Source organism: Pan troglodytes, chromosome 2 (assembly GCF_028858775.2).
Source record: "Pan troglodytes isolate AG18354 chromosome 2, NHGRI_mPanTro3-v2.0_pri, whole genome shotgun sequence".
Taxonomy (NCBI): Eukaryota; Metazoa; Chordata; class Mammalia; order Primates; family Hominidae; genus Pan; species Pan troglodytes.
Window position 1 is genome coordinate 189802935 of NC_086015.1, and position 18121 is coordinate 189821055.

An 18121-nucleotide genomic window follows, 5' to 3' on the forward strand; every position below is an offset into this window, starting at 1 on the left:
CCCAGGCTGGAGCGCAGTGGCATGATCTTGGCTCACTGCAAGCTCCGCCTCCCAAATTCAAATGATTCCCCTGCCTCAGCCCCCTGAGTAGCTGGGACTACAGGTGCGTGCCACCACACCCAGCTAATTTTTTTGTATTTTAGTGGAGACAGGGTTTCACCATGTTGGCCAGGATGGTCTTGATCTCCTCACCTCATGATCCACCCACCTCGGCCTCCCAAAGTGCTGGGATTACAGGTGTGAGCCACCACACCCGGCCAAGATATGACCATTTCTTTATGAGAAAATAATTCTTCTCATTTTATAAGAGAGAGAAAATATTGCTAAAGGTGGGCCAAGCTCCTGAACTTTGTACAGAATAAACTATCCATTGATTTTCTCCAGTACCGAGGTAAGGAGGGATTGGTAATTAAAACAAGATCCTCACTTTATATCTGTTGTTAATTATGTTTAAGATATACGTTGAGTGTACTGTATACACTTCATTTTATAACACAAGATTGGTCTTCCTAGCCAATCTATTTTAAGGACCCCAGTTAAAGCTGTGACTTGTAGTATCATTAGATAAAGGATACCTTGACAGGTGAATCCCGTGGACATTTGTAGACACCGTCCAAGTGCTCAGATAGCATATGTGAATAAACCCTCCCCATTTTAGCATGGTCCCTGGGCAATTTCAATTTTTGTCCATCAGCATTAAGTTTTTCCGATCTACCTCAGTGATGGGCCCTTTCAGATGGAATTTTAGAGGGCAGGACTGACACCCAGTTGAGTGACTTCACTTTAAACCAAGGAGAATGAATCAAGTGTTGACACTCACCTTATCACTTGTGCCTAGAGGTTTTGCCAATATTCCAGTAACTAAAAGGAAAGGCCAGAAAGGTAAGAAAACCACTAGGTGTCACGGAAGCCAGAGAAGAAGGTATGGGCAGCTGTGCTAAATGCTGTAGAAAGAGCAGTAAGGACGACTGACTCTGAGGTCATGGTGACCACTGGCAGATGCAGTTGCTCTAGGGGCATCCTGGTTGTCAAGAGTTTACTGGTGTTGTTGCTGTAGGGAGAGTGGAGAGTGGGCTGTAGCTGGGCAAGAATAGCCACAGGATAGAGTCACTAGAGCTTTCTAGAGAAAAGATTAACATGAGTTGGTCTAAGGTGGTGGGCAGTGGACATGATAAAAAGAGGATATAATTTGGAGGTAGAACTCCCAAGACCTGCTGATGAATTTGATGTGGGAGTGAGAAAGACGTGAAGGATGATGATTCCTGGATTTGTGGCATTGTGAACTGGATAGATGTGTGTGTGTGGTGGGGGGGGGGGGGCATTTACTGAGGCAGTGAATTCTAGTTTGTTTCATTTGCATTACCTCAGTTTCCCTCCTCTCCAACTTAAAATTCGTGCAGATGATTTTTCTGTGTCTATTTTTCTATGTCTGGCTAATGCATGCCTTGATCTCATGTCTCTCAAAGAAGCAGTGAAGTCACATAGACCTGCAAAACCTGAGCCAAGCTGCTTCACCTTTTACTTTTTGCTGCCCACATTATACAACCAGACATAGATAACAGCTGATGTACTGGTGTTGGGAGGATTAAATGAGATGCTACAAATTTATGTATGACACCTTCTTGACACATTCTAGGTTCTCAGTAAGTGCCCTCCCTTTCTGCTGCTGCTCCTCATCCTCTGAATTTGGTGGCCTCAGAAGATTATGTTGTTGACCTTCTCTTAAATATGTACTCTGCTTGGCAAGTTTATCCTCTCTTATGATTTAAACTATCATTGTTACCCAGATAACTGCAACTTAATAGCTCCAGATTGGACCTCTTTCTTGAATTCTAACATTGCATTTCCAAATATCTTCAGGATTTCCTCACTAGAATTACCTAAAACAGTTTCCTATGTGACTTGTTTCCTCTAAATGATGCATACCTGGAGACAGCATTATTCAAAATGTGCATTATTTTAAAATTACTTATTCCCAATAATAATAGAGAGAATGAGTTAAAGAGCTGTTAAATCTACCACCCTTATAGCACATTTTTTGTATTAATGCTGCTCTGTACTTTCTTAACATTATTATTTTACAGAGTGTTCTCTCCTAAATTAATATTACATTACATATGTCTCATTTCTTTGCCTTCTTAGTGGATTTTAATCATGTCTAACACATGTTTCAAAGTTATTGGATTTCAGGTGCATTTTTCCATACTTGTGTCACTACTACCAATTAAGAATATTTGGTGGATGTTAAGATAATACAAAAATTGTCCAGGCACGGTGGCTCATGCCTGTAATCCTAGCACTTTGGGAGGCCAAGGCAGGTGGATCATCTGAGGTTAGGAGTTGGAGACCAGCTTGATCAACATGGTGAAACACCGTCTCTACTAAAAATACAAAGTTAGCTGGGCGTGGCGGTTGCGGTGAGCTGAGATCGTGCCATTGCACTCCAACCTGGGCAACGAGAGCGAAACTCCATCTCAAAAAAAAAAAAAAAAAAAAAATTTCTGTCCTAGTAGGCTGGTTAGTGAAATGATGTTATCTTCACTCCATTGACTACTTTGCAGAAATTTAAAATCATGTTTATAAAAAAAGTAACAATTAAATGTTATTAAAAAGTAACAATTCATATAGAAAAACATTGATAATATATTTTGAAATGAACAAAGTGGGTTATAAAGTGGTATAATCCTGAATTTCTAAAATTAATTTATATATGTAGACATATTAATACATACATACAGACATAAAAAATTACCAAGTAACAGGAAGAAAAACTAAAATACTAACAGTGGTTATATCTGAATTATGGAATAATGGGGAGCTGCTTTTCTTTGTTGTATTAATGCTTTGTCTTATTTCCTAAACTTTCTATAACGCTCAAGTTTTACTTTCGTAGAGATATTTTTATTTTGTTTGTCTAGAATAGGGGTTAGAAAACATTTTAGTGAAGGACCAGATAGTAAATATCTTTGGTGTTATGGACCATGTGGTCTCTATTTCAATGCAACTCTGCTATTTCAGGAAGAAAACAACTGTAGCCAATATATAAATGAATAGGCATGGCTGTATTCCAATAAAACTTTTATTACAAAATTAGCAGTGAGCTGAATTTGGCCTTTGGCTATAGTTTGCCAGGGTGGCCTAGAACAGTGGAAATAAGGAGAAATCGAGTTGGGGGGAAAATGGCAGTCAAAGAGTAGATCAGTTTCACATGGAGTTAGATGCTGGTCTCTGGTATCAAGCTGGTCAAGCGAGAAAGAAGTAAGGGTGTTGTCTGTACAGAAGATGAATCCATGTGAATAACGACAAGGTGAAGGTGGAGGGCAGGAGTATAAGCCAGGAGACAAAGATGTTAGCAACACAGAGAGGCCAGTAGGTCAGAAGATGGCAGGAACAGGAAGAGGAAAGTGTCTGCAAGCTAGGTGACATGGTCCTCAAAGAAAAAGCGTTCTTTTGTTTTGTTTTGTTTTGTTTTTGTTTTTGTTTTTTTTCGCTCTTGCTGCCCAAGCTGGAGTGCAATGGTGCGATCTCGGCTCACCGCAGCCTCTGCCTCCCGGGTTCAAGTGATTCTCCTGCCTCAGCCTCCCAAGTAGCTGGGATTACAGGCATGCGCCACCATGCCCAGCTAATTTTGTATTTTTAGTAGAGACGGGTTTCTCCATGTTGGTCGGGCTGGTCTGGAACTCCTGACCTCAGGTGATCTGCCCACCTCGGCCTCCCAAGTGCTAGGATTACTGGTGTGAGCCACAACACCCGGCCGAGAAAAAGGGTTTTATGCGAGCACAGAGGACTAATATCCTAGAAGTAACATTGGAAAATGGGGAGGATACCAATGTTACTAAAAATAAGCATCCATTCCAGAGTTGTTATGAAGAAGTTGTGCTTGAGCAAAAGTGAGACTCAAGTTGAGCACAGAAAATGACTCAATTAGTAGGGCAGGTAGTCTTTATCCACTATGGAATGGAAATTTCAGAAGGCACGGTGGAAGGATTTGGGCAAAGGAGGCATATCTGATGGTACAGCAAGTCGAGGAAGAGGAAGCAGAAAGCGAAAAGAGATGATACTGCTGAGAAAGGACAGACAACAAAAAGAGTTCTGTTTGAGGTATATCAAGCTTTCAGGAGCTAGGGTCCGGAATGAGTAGGCAGCAGCCTGCCTTGATCGTAGTTTGATGATTCAGGTCAAGACCAGGCCATGGGATGAATGAACTCTCAGGCCCTCAATACAGGAAGCAATGGCAATCTCTGGAGGATGGGAGGCCTTTTTCAAACTGGATAGCTGCCAGCCCCGTTCTGGAATCCCATCTCATCCATAGCCCACATATGGCTATGTTTCCTTGGGTCTCCACTGAGACAAGCCATGGCTATAACTGGATTGGGCAATAATGTTTTTATCATCTCCATCTCATCCTCCATTGCACTCTCCATAGCACCTACTCCTGAGTTTCTTTTTCACTTCACTACCTCTTGGTACACTGCCTGGAGGAAGGACTCAACAAGGCTTTACAAAATCTGTTCCCTCCCCTTCTCCATCCTATTTCCTTTAAATACTATGCTCTAACCAGGTAAGATTAGCTACTAGATCTTACTCGAACAAACCTGGGATTTCCTGTCCCTCTGTGACCACATATTACTCCCTGTGTGTACTGCCTCTTGCCCCATTTCCCAACACCATAAGTCTAAATGCTACTTCTGCACCCACCTCAAATATCCTTTTTTTCAGAAGTCTTCCCCTGAGCCCCAACTATGAAAACGTCAGCTTTTTCTGGACCTATTTTATGGTACAGAAGTCTTTCTGATCTGTTTTGTGTTTTTTGATATACATGTGGCAGCTTTTCTGGTCCATTTTAACTCTCTCCTCCCCTGCCCCAGCCACCTTCAACGACCCTGCTGATGGCCCACCCATCCAACATCTGCATCTCTTTCCATCTTGCCTTCTCTACCTCCACAGCGTTTCTGCCACCCCCTGGTTCCCTCAGTCACACCCTCATGGATAAGTGGTCCTCTTCCTGGATGGCAGACCTTGTGTCCCCCTCATTCTGCCCTCAGCCACCTTTTGTTCACCTTTGATTCACTCATGATCAGCTTCACTGAGAGCATCAATCCCTCTGTCCTATGTATTGTTCAAGGTGTCAGACACTTCCTGGCTTTACTTCCTTGTCTTCTGGACCCAACCCCACATTGGTCATTTCAAAGATATTCATGTAAGCACCCTCTGTGGATCTTAACCGTCTGTCCTCCAGACCACATGCCTTATCAGGGCCCAACTCCAGCTGGACTTTCTCTCTGTTCCTGTTCCCATCCTGCAGTTCTCACTGAAGGGCTCTCCGGAGCATGGCTCTTGATGCCCTGACAAAGGTTGTGCTCCATCCTCAGGCGGGATCCCCTCAGAGCCCCACCATTATTCTTGTCTCTTCATGGCTTCATTTCCCGCTCCCCACAATGACTCAGCTACATATTTTCCCCTCTCAAATCCTAATCACACCTCCACATCTCAACCCTCAACAGTTGAATCTCCCAGCTTCCAAAGAAAATAAAAGCTGTTAGGTAAAAATTCCCTCCAATACATCTCTGAAGTCACCCACTCTCACCTCCTTCTCTCTGGCTCAGAGGAAGTATCTTTCTCCTCTGTTACGTTGGCTACTCCTCCCACCCTCACCTTCCCTGACCACTTCACCCTTCCCAGCATCCCTTCCACCTACACCAGCGTCACCCTTTCCACTGACCACACTGTCAGATGACACCCATGCTAAATGATCACTCTCCTCTGATTCTACGTTCCTCTCAAGCCATTTCCCTATTTCCCCCTTTGTTTTACTACCAAGCCTCCTTTTAAAAAACATTTATTCCATGGTGTATATGTGCCACATTTTCTTAATCCAGTCTATCATTGTTGGACATTTGGGTTGGTTCCAAGTCTTTGCTATTGTGAATAGTGCTGCAATAAACATAAGTGTGCATGTGTCTTTATAGCAGCATGATTTATAATCCTTTGGGTATATACCCAACATATACACCATGGAATACTATGCAGCCATAAAAAATGGTGAGTTCATGTCCTTTGTAGGGACATGGATGAAGCTGGAAACCACCATTCTCAGCAAACTATCGCAAGGACAAAAAACCAAACACCGCATGTTCTCACTCATAGGTGGGAATTGAACAATGAGAACACATGGACACAGGAAGGGGAACATCACACGCTGGGGACTGTTGTGGGGTGGGGGAAGGGGGGAGGGATAAAAAATAAATAAATAAATCTGTATTTCTAAAAAATAAAATAAAATAAAAAACAAAAGCCAAAAAAATTGATTTCTAAAAATTTCTAAATGCGACACGTTTACTAAAAAAATTATGGAAAACACTGAGAAGTTGGAGGAATGAAAATAAATGCCTCCCACAATCCCATATCTCAAATACAAAACCATTAACATTTTCCTGTATTGCGTTACCTTCCTTCCGCCTCTCACCTGCACCACTGTGCAGGGGTGCTTTATAAAACACAGCGTTGTGTCACGGCAGTGTAGTTTCCATTGCTGTCCTGCTTTGCAAGTTAACATTATAACATAAACATTTTCTATGTCACTAAACATCATAAACATCATTTGTGATGGCTAATTGGTATTCATCAAATGTAGCCAAATTCAAGCTGGTACCACTTGCTGCACAACAGCCAGTAAGTCAAGAGACAAGGCACTGGGGCAAGGAAAGCAACTTTATTCTTACAGCAATATTTATTCTTTCTTTAGTCTTCTCAGCAAACTGAGAAGATGGGCAGACTCATGTCCTAAAAAGCCATCTTAAGTTAATATGCATTTCAGGCTCCTTTTATGTTAGGGTAAGGGAGAATAGGGAGGCAGTTGAGGTAAAGAAATAACCAATGACAGGCACCTGGGTGGCAGCAAGGGTCTGAGGAGGTGAAACTTCTTTGTCCTTGGCCAGGTCACAATGCTCTTATAAATCTTTAACATGACATTGTTACTTGTGTGTACCCCCTTCTTTTCTCCTTGTGAGTTAGTTTTGGGAAGAGACTATTATCATCCTTGCTTTAAAGTTAAACTGTAGGCTGGGTGTGGTGGTTCACGCCTGTAATCCCAGCACTTTGGGAAGTCAAGGCAGGTGGGTCACCTAAGGCCAGGAGTTCAAGACCAGCCTGGCCAACATGGTGAAACCCCGTCTCTACTGAAAACACAAAAATTAGCCGGGGGTGGTGGCAGGTGCCTGTAATCCCAGCTACTTAGGAGGCTGAGGCAGGAGAATCGCTTGAACCCAGGAGGCGGAGGTTGCAGTGAACCGAGATCATGCCATTGTACTCCAGCCAGGGCGACAAGAGCGAAATTCAGTCTCAAAAAAGAAAAAAAAAAAAAAGTTAAACTGCAAACTCCCATAGTTAGGTTGGCCTGTGTGCAGAGATAAGCAAAAGCAGTTAACCTAAAAGATATCATTTTGGATGGAGTTGCAGGGAGATTGGGAGAAAAATGGAGTTAGTCGTGTTAAGCCTCCTTTTCACTGTTACCTAAATGGAAGTTTACTTAACCATTCTCCTGTTGTTGGACATTTAGATGGACACTTTTTCATGCTTGTAAATGGCATATCAATAAATATTATTATGCATAAAAGCTTTCCTATATGTGTGAATACTTTCCAAGGTAGAGTCTCAGAAATATAACTAATATTCCAAAATAATATGAATATCTTACGACTCTTGACATGCATTGTCAAAGTGCTTTACAAACAGATTTTGCCGATCTACACTTCCAAAACCTGAGTGTGCCTATCTCACTGAACCTTTGCTATCACTTGGCCTTATCATTTCTCTCCCTCCAAAATACCAACGTATAACTGTCTCAGTTTTTTTTTTTTTTTTTTTTTTTTTTTTGAGACGGAGTCTTGCTCTGTCACCCAGGCTGGAGTGCAGTGGCGCGATCTCGGCTCGCTGCAAGCTCCGCCTCCCAGGTTCACACCATTCTCCTGCCTCAGCCTCCCCGGCAGCTGGGACTACAGGCGCCCGCCACCACGCCCAGCTAATTTTTTTGTATTTTTAGTAGAGATGAGGTTTCACCGTGTTAGCCAGGATGGTCTCGATCTCCTGACCTCGTGATCCGCCCACCTCGGCCTCCCAAAGTGCTGGGATTACAGGCGTGAGCCACGGCGCCCGGCCTAACTGTCTCAGTTATTAAGAGATAACTTATTATCTCTTCATCACATCTCAATCCATTATACTTTGGTTCATATTCACACCAGTGTAGTAAGATTATTCTGGCAAAGGTCATTGTTGACCTTCTTATTGTCAAAACCTTTGACCCAGTAATTTGTTTTTCCTTCTTATGCTATTTGGTCTCTCGCCAATGTTCGATGTTATTGCCTACCTCCTACTTGGAACTCTTTCTGCCTCCATCTCTTCCAGTTGCCTCTAAAATATTAGGGTTCCTGAGATTTTCACCTTTATTTTTCTCACTTTATATGCTCCCATTGGTAATCTTATCCACTCTTGTAACTTCAGTTTATTCTGTCTAGACTCCATCTCAAAAAAATTTATTTTATTTTATTTTCTGAGAGTCTTGCTCTGTCGCCCAGGCTGGAGTGCAATGGTGTGATCTCGGCTCACTGCAGCCTCTACCTCCCTGGTTCAAGCAATTCTCCTGCCTTAGCCTCCCTAGTAGCTGGAATTACAGGCATGCACCACCACGCCCAGCTAGTTTTTTGTATTTTAGTAGAAATGGGGTTTCACCATGTTGCCCAGGCTGGTCTCCAACTCCTGAGCTCAGCGAATCCACCCACCTCAGCCTCCCAAAATGCTAGGATTACAGGCGTGAACCAACACACCCAGCTTATTTTTTATTTTGAGACAGAGTCTCACTCTGTCGCCCAGGCTGGAGTGCAGTGGTGCCATCTCAGCTCACTGCAACCTCTGTCTCCTGGGTTCAAGTGATTCTCCTGTCTCAGCCTCCCAAGTAGCTTGGATTACAGGTGTGCACCAGCACACCCAGCTAATTTTTGTGGGTTTTTTTGTATTTTTAGTAGAGATGGGGTTTAGCCATGTTGGCCAGGCTGGTCTTCAACTCCTGACCTCAAATGATCTGCCTGCCTTGGCCTCCCAGACTGCTGGGATTACAGGCGTGAGCCACTGCTCCTGGCCTTCTATTTATTTTTTTAAAGGTCTTTCCTCAACCTTGTATTCTTCTCTTTAATGTTTGTTTTCCTTCTATTTATAAACAAGCTTTTATGAACAATGGTCTATACTTGCTTGTCTCCACTTCCTGAACTCCTATTCTTTTTTTTTTTTTTTTCACAGTAATCTGGCTTCTATCCCCACCACTCCTCTGAAACTGCTACCAACAAAGATCACAGGGGGACTTCTGGATCAAATGGATACATGTTTAGCCCTTTTTTATTCAAGCTCTCCATGGCATCTGACCCTCTGACCACGCCTTCCTTTTTGAATGCAATCCTTCCTGGTCTATGGAGCCTGTCTTTCTTCTCTGCAGCCTTTCAATCTCAGACTCTTTTTCTTTTAGCTCATCTTCCTCTGCTTCCTCCTTAAATATTAGTTTTCTCAGAGCTCCACCTCATTCTCATCTCATTGCCTTACCTGCCCTCCCAGAATGAGCTCACCCTCTCCCAAGATTTTAGCCTCCACCTCTGGCTAATGATGATCTTGCTCATCCCCTTTAAACCTTGAGTCTGTATACCCAACACATATTATGAGTCTCCACTTAGAGATCGCTCAGATTCTTCAAATTTAACAGCCTCAAACTCAGGTCCCCATCCCCTCCCCCTTCCAAATCTGCTCTATTCCTGTAATGGTAGCTCAACTCTTTGAATCGGTCAAATAACCTGAAAACTCTGGAGTCATTCTTGATCCCTCACCCTTTCTTGCTGCCATACTTTATGAGTCACCAGGTCTTGATTTCCTACATCCTCATTATATCTCGGATCCAGTCCTTCCTCTCTGTTCCCACTGTCACTTCCATCTTTTCAGCAGTGTCTCCTCTGACAGGATTTTCTCATTCACAACTGTACCACTCAGGGTTCAACCAGGTTTAGCATAACCAGGGAGGTATTATAGGGAACTGGCTTATGCAATTGTGGGGGCTGGATAAACAGTCCCTGTAAGGCTGTCTCTGTATCTGATGCTGGAGCCTGAAGTCCACAGGGCTTATGCAATTGTGGGGGCTGGATAAACAGTCCTTCTAAGCCTGTCTCTGTATCTGATGCTGGAGCCTGAAGTCCACAGGGCAGGTGTTCAGAAAGAGAAGATGGATATGACGTAGGGGGAATTGACAGCAGATTGGAACCCACAAGCATGAGCTGAGAACCTACAAGGATGGACCGTCACCCACATCTATTTTTGTTGCCTATGGCCTTGGTGATAAGGGTATCCTGCAGAAGCTGGGGCCTTTTATCGCTGCTACCTGGAATGATCTTTCTGAGAATCTAGTTCTTAAAACCTTCAGTGATTCCCCAGTACTTTTAGTATGCTATGCAAATCATTACAGCACAGAAGACTCTCAGGCTTTTGCCTCACTACTATTCCACGCTTAATCTTGTCATTCCCTCGCCATGCCTCTTCTCACCTCTTCCCTTCCACTTTCTAGTTCTCTCTCTCTCTCTCTCACACACACACACACACGTGCACACACACATAATCTCAAGCTATAAAGAATTACAATAGAAAAAAATTTACCCATAATATTTGGGGCCTGGTTTACTCAAAATTAACTATCTTAACTCCAGAAAAAAGAACACTTGAACAATTATGTTGTTACCTGCTAAAACATATAGAAGGCAAGAATTGTCACAAATTTTACATTACAAGCCAGATATCTCAAATATCATGCGAGATTTCATTTCAAAGAGTGTTGCCATGTTCTCATCAGGGAGGCTGTCCTCCCTGTTGTCACTGACCGGTCCTTGGCAGCCCTGTGGTGTCTGTTATCTTACACTCAAGCAAAGGATTCTTCAATTGTTACAATGCAGAGGATTGAAAACTAGGCACTTATTTATTCATTTATTTATTTATTATCTTTTTGAGACAAGGTCTCACTCTGTCACCAGGCTGGAGTGCAGTGGCACAATCACGGCCCACTGCAGCTTTGACATCCTGTGCTCAAGTGATACTCCTGCCTCAGCCTCCCGAGTAGCTGGGTCTACAGGTGCATGCCATCATGCCTGGCCAATTTTTAAAATTTTTTTAAGAGATGGGGTCTTGCTATTTTGCCCAGGCTGACCTAGAACTCCTGGGTTAAAACAATCCTCCCAACTAAGCCCCACAAAGTGCTGGGATTACAAGCATGAGCCACTGTGCCAGCTAGCTTTTTAATTTTTTATCCCCAACAACTAGCATAGTGCCTATCACAGAGCAGTTACTTCACTCACTGGAGAAGAACTTATGACATTACTTGAATGAAGGAACTTTCTTCTTACCCCCTAAACTCCTGATCTACCAGTCCATGGAGGAGCCCAGAAAGTCAAGCTTCACAGCCTCTCTCTGCCTTTTTTTATTTATTTTATTTTATTTTATGTTATTTTTGAGATGGACTCTCACTCTGTTGCCCAGGCTGGAGGGCAGTGGCATGATCTTGGTTCACTGCAATCTCTGCCTCGCAGGTTCAAGCTATTCTCCTGCCTCAGCCTACCAAGTAGCTGGGACTACAGGCACGCGCCACCACACACGGCTAATTTTTGTATTTTTAGTAGGGACGTGGTTTCACCATATTGGCCAGACTAGTCTCAAACTCCTGACCTCATGATCTGCCCACCTTGGCCTCCCAAAGTGCTGGGATTACAGGCGTAAGCCACCTCTCCTGGCCTCTCTACTCTTTCAAGATAAGTTTTTGTTTACATTGCTTGGAACATTCAAATGAAGATATTTCCTAATGCTTTATCCACTGCTGGTGTGAAGGCTATTGTTGTAATATTTCTGGAGAGCAATATGGCAAATTATTATAATTATTAATTATTTTTTTTTGAGACACGGTCTTGCCCTGTCACCCAGGCTGGAGTGCAGTGGTACAATGATAGCTCACTAAGTGCTCAAACTCCTGGGCTCAAGTGATCCTACCACCTCGGCCTCTGAGTAGCTGGGACCATAGATACATGCCGTCAAGCTCAGCTAATTTTTAAAACATTTTTTATAGAAATGAGGTATTGCTGTGGTGCCCAGGCTGGTCTTAAACTCCTGGCCTCAAGTGACCCACCCACCTTGGGCTCCCAAAGCACTGGCATGAACCATTGTACCAGGCCTAATATGGCAAATTATATCAGAAGCTTTATCATTAATTATTGCCCTTGACCCAGTGATTCCATTTGAGGCATTTGTACTAAGCAAATTATTAAGGATATGAACAGAGATCTACTCACAAGAATGTTAATTGCAACGTTGTTTATAATAGCAGAGAATTGGAAACAATCTACCTGTCTATCAAAGACAGTTGGCTTGAAGAACTGACTCACCTGTCAACAGACTATTGTGCAATAATTAAAAATTAAACTGCAGAAGTGGGTTATTTTATATGTCAAGATGGTCAGGATCTATTGTTGGATTTTAAAAGCAAGTTACTATATAGTAAGTATACTACTACAGTATTTTTGTATAAAAATGCATGTGACATATGCATACAGGAAAGTCTGGAAGGACATCCATCAACTATTAACAGTATGGTCAGATATTTTTGTCTTTTTATTTGCTTTTTAATTTTCTGTAAGGTGCATGTCACTTTGGTAATATTCTTCTAATGAGAAAAAAAGTTTAAATAACTTTTACTGAGTTCTCTAAGCCCTCCACCCAGCTCCATTTATAGTCATAAATACTTTTGGACCAAAAGAAAGAAGAAAACAATGACCAATTACGAAGACTTACTGTTGGGTGGGCATATATCACATACATGATCTCGTTTAGTCCCATAAATATGCATGTTGTCTCCATTTTTACTGATGAGAAAACTGAGTGCCAGAGAAAATAAATGGTAGTTGTGCCTGAAGTCACACTGCTAGTAACAGATCTCATCTAGCGGATCTACCCAACTATAAGCTCCAGCCCTTTCCACTACAGCACACAGTAGAGGGCTCTCCTGAGAGCACCCACCTCTGAGGCCATGGTCAGCACTGAGAAGGGTGAAAATAAATCAGTTCCCAGGGTCATTGTCCTCTGATGTAAGCCCACCAGAGGTCAGGGACCTTTGCATTAGCAGAAGCTGGGTCGAAGCCACGGGGGTGTATATTGGCTTGTAGTTAATGGATAACAATGTATTTGTCTGAGTATTGACCCATGATGAACCACAACAACCAATATCATGCACTCACTGTAAACACCTGGCCAGAGAGTCTTGGGCTCAACTCCTGGCTGGATGTGTGGTCTTAGGCAGGTAATTCAATTTCTCAGGATTTTGGTTACATCATTTCAAGAAAGTAGGGTTTGGCCTACTGACTTCCTAGGGACTCTTCAACCTCTAACACTTTATGATTCTTTGATGAGTTGCAGATATCATGCACTTTTCTCTTTATCCCTAAGTATCTCAGGGTCTAACTTTCTCTTGCATAATCACCATATAGTTATCAAATTCACAGAAGTTAACATGTATACATTATTACATAATTTGCATTCCATATACAAAATCTGCCAACTGTCCCATGATGTTCTTTAGAGGAATTTTAACTTCTTATCTCAAGAGCCAATCCAGAATCAAACTGATCACATGTTCATTTAGTTATGTAGTCTCCTTAGTCTCCTTCAATCTAGAACATTTCTCCAGCCTTTATCTCTCATGAAGTGACATTTTGGAAGAGTACAAGCTAGTTGTCTTGCAGAATGCCCTTCAATTGGGTTTGTCTTATCTTTCCTCATAATTAGCGTAGGTTACCTGTCCCCTCTGGAATACCATAAAAGTGATGTTGTGTCCTTCTCAGTGCATCGCATCAGGAAACACATGGTATCTGTCTGGCTTGTTATTGGTGATGTTGATTTTGATTATTTGGTTAAGGTGATGTCTTCCAGGTTCCTTTGGTATATAATTATAATTTCTCCCTTTACAGTTATTAAATAATCTGTGGGGAGATACTCAGAGACTATGTAGATAACCTCTCCCATTTCAAATATTTACTCCCCAGTTTTAACATATATTGATGATTCTTGCCTGGATTTGTTACTACAATGATGATTGCAGAATGGTGATTTTTCTAACTATCATCTCTTCTATGTTTAGTAATTGGCATTCTATCATAAGCAAACAGTTTTCCTTCTTTCTTATTCAGTTGGTATCAGCATGGACCTATGGTTTGCTACTTTGTTCAGTGGATTGTAATTCACTACTATCATTATTTGTTTTGATGCTCAGCTTGTCCTAGATTTCACAATGGATTCTCTTCAAGTGGTTTCTTTTTACATGGACTTATCATTCTTTGAGTCCTTCCTCACTTTCTGCACAGGATCAACTTATACTCTCCCTTTTCCTGGAATCAGCCATTTCTTCAAGGAGTTTTGGTTGCTTTTAATGGGGAATCAGATTTAGAAACCAAGTTCTGATACTACGGGGCTTATTGGTACTGAAACATTCTTGCTTCTAGGCCTTCTCAGTGAACAAAGTTGGAAAGAACAGTAATTTCATATGGGTTCATGTAAAATTATGACTTCATTCTGCTACCTCTAGTACCAATCCAAGATCCCAGAGTTTCTTGTCTTCTCTCATTCTCACTCTCTCTCACAGTGAGAATCCTGGTTTTCAAACAACAGTATTAATTTGCTCAAGATTACAATACACATAAATAGTTTAAGGAATTGCTACACCCATTCCACTGTGGAAAAACAAACCTACTAAGTAGATTCCAAGATTTGGTTCCATTTCTTTTTGTTGTTGTTGTTTTTTAGACTGATGATATATACAATTGTCCCATGGTATCTGTGGGGGATTGGTTCCAGGACCCCAAAGGATACCAAAATCCAGGAATGCTCAAGTCCCTTATATAAAATGGCATAGTATTTGCATATAACCTATGACATCCTTCCATATACTTTAAATCATCTCTAGATTACTTATAATATCCAATACAATGTGAATGCTATATAAGTAGTTGTTACACTATATTGCTTTTTAATGATTTGTATTGTTATATATATATATATTTTTTTCAAGTATTTTCATTGGTTGAATCCAAGGATGTGGAACTTACAAACATGGAGGGTGACTGTAATCAAAGAACTGTGTCCAAAAGTTACTTGGATTAGTTTTCTTTTTTCCCCTTTCATTGTGTCTAGTATTCATTTGAAACACAGTTAGGCTCATTTGTTTCTGTTTGTCTTTTAGTTCCCATTCCCCTATCTTTGCTCAATTGATTTTGTTTTAAATATATAAAACGCTAACATGATTCCAAAAGTCAAAATTAAAGAAATGCTCTGAGCATACTACTGGAAATTTTGAGTAATTTTTCCTTTTACTCATATTTAGAATTCTCTTTTAATTATTACTGGATATACCTTCCTTCAATAGGATTTGATGAGATCACCATTGAACATACCTCCTCCTTGCTCCATTCAATTTTGGCTGTCCCCATATACTTCTTTTGTTGTTGAGACAGAGTCTCGCTCTATCACCCAGCCTGGAGAGCAGTGGTATGATCTTGGCTCACTGTAACCTCTGCCTCCTGGACTTAAGCAATCCTCCCACCTCAGCCTTCCGAGTAGTTGGGACCACGGGCACAGGCCACCACATCTGGTAATCTTAAAATTGTTGTAGAGATGGGTTCTCCCTATATTTCCCCGGCTGGTCTCAAACTCCTGGGCTCAAGCAATCCTCTTGCCTTGGCCTCCCAAAGTGCTGGGATTACAGGTGTGAGCCACTGTGCCTAGCCCCCATATACTTTTTTTTTTTTTTAAATTGTTGATGTTTTTATTGAGTTTTATTTTTAAAATGTTTCTTTATTTTAGATACAGAAGGTACCTGTGCAGGTTTGGCACATGGGTATACTCTACCTAGGTAATGAGCATAGTACCCAATAGGTAGTTTTTCAACCGAAACCCTCTCCCATCCTCCCCACTTTAGTAGTTCACAGTGTCTACTCTTCCCATGTTTATGTCCACGTGTGCTCAATGTTTAGTTCCCACTTGTAAGTGAGAACATGTGGCATTTGGTCTTCTGTCCCTGTGTTAATTCACTTAGAATTATGGCCCTCAGCTGCATCCATGTTGCTGCAAAGGACAAGATTTCATTCTTTATTATGGCTGTATAGTATTCCATAGTGTATATGTACCACATTTTCTTTATACAATCCACCATTGATGGGCACCGGAGTTGTTTCCATGTCTTTGCTACTGTGAATAGTGTGGTGATGAACATACAAATGCATATGTCTTTTTGGTAGAATGATTTATTTTCGTTTAGGTACATACCCAGTAAGGGGATTGCTGGGTCAAATGACAGTTCTGTTTTAGGTTCTTTTCCAAATCTCCAAGCTGCTTTCCACAGTGGCTGAACTAATTACATTCCCACCAATAGTGTATAAGCATTCCCTTTTCTCCGCAGCCTCACTGGCATCTGTTGTTTTTTGACTTTTTTTTTTTTTTTTTTTTGAGACGGAATCTCGCTCTGTGGCCCAGGCTGGAGTGCAATGGAGCAATCTCAGCTCACTGCAACCTCTGTCTTCCAGATTCAAGCGATTCTCCTGCCTCAGCCTCCTGAGTAGCTGGGATTACAGGTGTGCACCACCATGCCCAGCTAATGTTTGTATTTTTAGTAGAGATGGGGTTTCACCATGTTGGTCAGGCTGGTCTCAAACTCCTGACCTCGTGATCTGCCCACCTCGGCCTCCCAAAGTGCTGGGATTACAGGCATGAGCCACCGCTCCTGGCCTTGACTTTTTAATAATAGTCGTTGTGACTGGTAGGAGATGGTGTCTCAATGTGGTTTTGATTTGCATTTCTCTGATGATTAGTAGTGATGAGTACTTTTTCATGCTTTCTTGGCTGCTTGTCTGTCCTCTTTTGAGAAGAGTCTGCTCATATACTTTGCCCACTTTTTAATGGGGTTGTTCACTTTCGTTTGTTGATTTACATTCCCTGCAGATTCTGGGTATTAGAATATGCATATTTTGCATATTGTCATATGCATAGCTTGTGAATATTTTCTCACTATCTTTAGGTTGTCTGTTTACCCTGTTGGTAGTTTCTTTTGCTGTGCAGAATCTCTTTAGTTTAATTAGGTTCCACTTATCAATTTTTGTTTTTGTTGTAATTGCTTTTGGGGACAGCCAAAAATCCTTTGCCAAGGCTGACATTTAAAAGGGTATTTCCTAGGTTTTCTTTTAAGATTTTTATAGTTTGAGGTCTTACATTTAAATCTTTCATCCATCTGAGTTAATTTTTGTACCCATATACTTTTATTTCTTCATCAGAACTTTAAAAATCTCCAATATTCAGGACAAATCCAGGAAAGAAGCAACTGAATCATAGCTGAGTTTCCACTGAGAGAAGTGCCAGAACCGTGACCTCTCCATGAGGATATGGTTTGCCATTAGACCCTGGCTCTGTTAATCTGGCAGATGTTATCACTGTGGGGTATTTGAAAGGACACATGCTTTGAGGTGACACGATGGTCAAATGGGATGAAGATACCTCCCAACGAAGCCTCATAGGATGAAATGTATGTACCTCACATTTAGCACAGCACCTGGCATTCAGTAGGCAGGTGGTCGTGTTAATTCCCCTTTCCCTCTTTGGTCAGGGTATGGGTAGTACTGCTTATGATGGAATTTGGCAATAAAACTACCCATTGGGAGTGACAGCCATAAGAACCAGCAGCACTGGGTGAAGCAGTCCATCTACAGGGTTGCTGCACTCTCTGAGTTGGCTTGTAAAGATGTTGATGAGGTAATCTGGGAAGAGCCCAGGTCTGTGCAAAGTGTAGGGCAGCTCCTGCGAAAAAAGACTGTACCTAATTAAAGCTTAGCCTTCTGCCTATCACCCTGCCTTCAATTCAGGATTTAGGGTGTATGCCTGGCACTGGAATCCAGCTAACCACCTGTATTGTCACCAGGTGTTCTGAAGTGACAATGCAATCTGTTCGCAAGATATAAAAGGACAATCAGAGAGGAAGAACTTGTCAGCATTTGTCCAGCCCTGCTGGAGAGCCACT

At 41.9% G+C, this 18121-nt stretch overlaps 1 long non-coding RNA gene across 1 annotated transcript in view; it reads right to left on the reverse strand.

Annotated features, from left to right (window-relative positions):
- The window catches only part of LOC107970865 (uncharacterized), a 41426-nt gene that overhangs the window by 16266 nt on the left and 7039 nt on the right, over nucleotides 1-18121 (reverse strand). The window lies entirely within an intron of this gene.